The 3,411-nt window shown below is 41.9% G+C and overlaps 2 protein-coding genes across 2 annotated transcripts in view; one reads left to right on the top strand and one right to left on the bottom strand.

Moving 5' to 3' along the window:
- The window catches only part of Pkib (protein kinase (cAMP-dependent, catalytic) inhibitor beta), a 167,903-nt gene extending 166,222 nt beyond the window's left edge, over positions 1-1,681 (bottom strand). Inside the window, exon 1 of the mRNA XM_005389147.2 lies at positions 34-1,681. The gene's annotated coding sequence lies outside the window, so the exon portion shown is untranslated. The remainder of the gene's footprint in view (positions 1-33) is intronic.
- Positions 1-3,411, top strand: part of Serinc1 (serine incorporator 1) — a 20,725-nt gene that overhangs the window by 608 nt on the left and 16,706 nt on the right. The window lies entirely within an intron of this gene.

The following is a 3,411-nucleotide window of genomic DNA, read 5'->3' as shown; positions in this document are numbered from 1 at the left end:
CGGCGGCGGAGCTGCTGCGTGAACGCGGCTTACCGCGGCGCGGTACTCCGGTGTGCGGGCGTGTTACCGCAGAGCCTCGGAGTCACTCCCAGGCCTGAGAGCGGCCCGTCTCGGAGCTTACTGAATTCAGCCGGAAACCGTGCCTGCCTGGTCCCGGCCGTTACCCATCACCGTGACGGGTCAAGCTGACCGGTTCCCGTAACTGAGAAAACGCGCCTTGACTCCAGCTGGCTTCAAGGCCGTCCTGTTTGGGGGAAGGCGGCCCCGTCTCCAGGACACGTTTAACTCTGGACGAACACCGTCCCGTCGTTCCCAGGATGTGTCTGCGTAACTCTGCCTGGCCGCGTATGACATAATTCTGGCGTTTCCTGTAAGCAGTCATGCAATAACCTGTTACCGGCCTTGTACCTCTCACTTGCAAGCCGTATGTAAACTGAACTCAAACCTGACTTGTGGGACGCGGTGGTCTCTCCCTGGTCCCCGGGGGGGAACGGCGAGAGGATTTAGAAAATAAAAGATAGGCGGGGTCGGGTGGCGTTACCTCTTGCCTGATGAGCAGGAGGACGGCCCCAAAACGGTAGAGCGATTACTTACACCCGGGAGAGGTTCGTTAACTTTGTCTCGCTGCGCAGCAAGCAGTTAACAGGTTACAAAGGCCTGTTTCCTCCGAGGAGCTCCGGTGTTCTCAGGCTGGCTTCGTCATGCATGTGTCATTATTTTCCAGCCTAAGCGGCTCCCAACCCTGACTCCACGGATGATTTGAAACTGTTTTCCTTCGGCCCGCCGGCCTTACAGTTAGAGTCTGCTTCTCAGCACCTTGGTGCAGAGTCTCCCTGTGGTTTATCTGCAACATGGGTGCCACAGTTAGCCTCAGTTTACAGGATAGCCCCATGCTCCAGAAAAGAACAGTGGCAATACAGTTCGTATGAAGACATCCGTAGTTTATGGCGAGGTATTTGGATTCAAATCTCCTTCTCTCGAACCTGTGATTTCCAAATGCCTCGTTCCGAATAGTTGCTTGTCTGACTTCCCGCATTTATTACATATCCATTAATCAATATGCTGATTGTTTTACGTAACCCACCTCTTTTCAGAAACGTTTTGTATGGTGTGAAACTTTTAATCAAATTGTGTGTGAGAATTGTTCCCCAGCCTGGCTGTTCTCGTGTTGTGTTTCTTGGAGTTGAGCATGGAGGCCCATTTTTTTGGTGCTGGGACTCGAACTCGGGATCTTGCTCTTGCCAGGCAAGTGCTGTGCCACTGAGCTATCCCTGGCCCCTGGAAGCCCATTTTTATCTCAATAAGATATTAAGATACCCTTAATTGGATCTGTATAAAGGAGGCAAATTTAGTGCAATAAAAAATATTAGAAATGAAGAAATGACTGTCAGGTTTTCCTCGGTTTTTGGTAGGATGTTATGTAACTTTATAACGTCAGTATTTGTCTCATTATTAAATGGGCACAGTGTAGTTCTTTGTAGATAGTAAAGGTTAGAAGTAGGTCTTCTGAGCTCTGAGCAGAATCAGTATAGTCCCAGGCGTTCCAGCTCTACTTTTTCAGCTGGCATCTCTGAACCTTTCCTTAACTCTTCCCTTTCCTGCAAGCTAGTTCCAAAGGTTCTTGAGCCAAGTGGTCAGGTAATGTCGCTCGGTGCCTGCCTGGCAAACAGGAGGTCCTGAGTTTGATTAGTGGTACCAAAAAAAAAAAAGAAGGCCTACCTTTTCATTCTCTTTGGTTTTTCTGTTTTGTTTTGTTTTTGTTTTTGTTACTGTGTTTGTTTTTTGACAGCATCTCACTGTATTCCAGGCTGACCTAAAATTCACTGGGTGGTTCAGGGTGCCCTCAAACATTCGATTTTATTACCTCAGCTTCCCAGAGTGCTGGGATTATAAGCTTGTGTTACCGTGCCTGGCTAGTGTCATAATTTTTATGAGGCAGTGTTTATCAGGGTTTTTTTTTTTTTTATTATAACCAAGTCTATCGTTTTGCTTATACCACTCTGTTCTGATTACTATAGCTTTAATGTTAAAATCAGGTAGTGTGAACTTTGTAACTTCATACTTTTTTAAAAGTTTGAGGTATTCTTGTTTCTTTGCCTTTTATCAATTTTTAAAGCAGATAGTTCTGTAAAACTGCTGCACTTTTGATTTGAATGGGTTTGAAACTGAAGATCAGTTTGGAAAGAGTTGACATCTTAAAATATTGAGTTTTCCCATCTGATATTTCTTGTTATTTATTAGGTGTTAGATTTCTCTAGTATTTTATAGCTTTCATCACTTGGAATTTTGTACGTGTTTTGTTAGATTTATACCTAAGTGTTATTTTATTGTTTAATTTCAGTTTCTAATTGTAACCAGCATATAGCAATGTTTGATCTGTGTATATTATCTTGGGCCCTGTGACTCTAAGCTTGTGTGTTAAATGTAGTATTTTTGCTGTTTCGTTAAGATTTCCTGTGTGGTAATGTTGGTAAATTTTATGTCTTCCATTCTGATATGTCTTTTCCTTTTCTTGCCTTGTTGTATTGTCTGGGACCTTCCAAAGTTGAATTAAAGTGGCAAGAGCAGATAATGTTTGCAATTCACATTTTAGGAAGAAAGCATTTATTCTTAAAAATTTAGACTGAAACCATTAAGTATAGATGTGAGCTATAGTTATTTTGTAAATGCCCTTTAAAATTGAATTGAAACTATTATTCTCTTCCTTGTTTGCTGAGTTTTTATCACAGACGGGCACTGGTATTTGTTGAGTGATTTTTTTTTTTTTTTTCTTTTTCCTGCACTGTTGAGATGACTATAGAGTGGGTTTTCTTTAGTCTATTAATACAGTGAATTTTATTGGCTCAGTTTCACAAGTTGAATCAGCCTTGCTTTTTTCTAGACTCAGCCCCACTAGTCACGTGTTTTTTGTTTTTTTAATGCTCCATCCCCTAACTTGCTAAAATTTCCTTAAGAATTTTTATGTTTATATTCATGGGGGTGTTGGTCTGTTGCAATGAAGGCAAATCTTTTTGAGACCTTTTTGAGTTCCAAACTGCAATGCAAAAGCCCACTTACTTATCACAAAGTACCAAAACTGCAATTAAACCTGAATACTGGGGTTCTAGTTCGAAAAAACAACTCATATATTAACATCTTCTGTCTTAAAAATAGTAAATGTGTGCCGAAAGGTTGCCAACACTGGTGTATTGTGTTATGTCTTTGACTCTAGTATGAGAAATGCTGGCCCACATTTTATGTAAGGAAAAAATTGCATTTACTGTTTTATTACTCATTTCTTTATAGGTCTGAGTTTTTGTTTTTTTTTTTTTTTTTGGTTTTTCTCCGGTACCAGGAACTGAACTCACGACCTTGCGCTTGCCAGGCAGACGCTTTGCCGCTGAGCTAAATCCCCAGCCCCTTTTGTTTTTT

This window comes from Chinchilla lanigera, unplaced genomic scaffold (assembly GCF_000276665.1).
Source record: "Chinchilla lanigera isolate Chin_1 unplaced genomic scaffold, ChiLan1.0 scaffold00035, whole genome shotgun sequence".
In the NCBI taxonomy this organism is placed as follows: Eukaryota; Metazoa; Chordata; class Mammalia; order Rodentia; family Chinchillidae; genus Chinchilla; species Chinchilla lanigera.
This window is presented reverse-complemented; position numbering and strand designations above follow the sequence as displayed.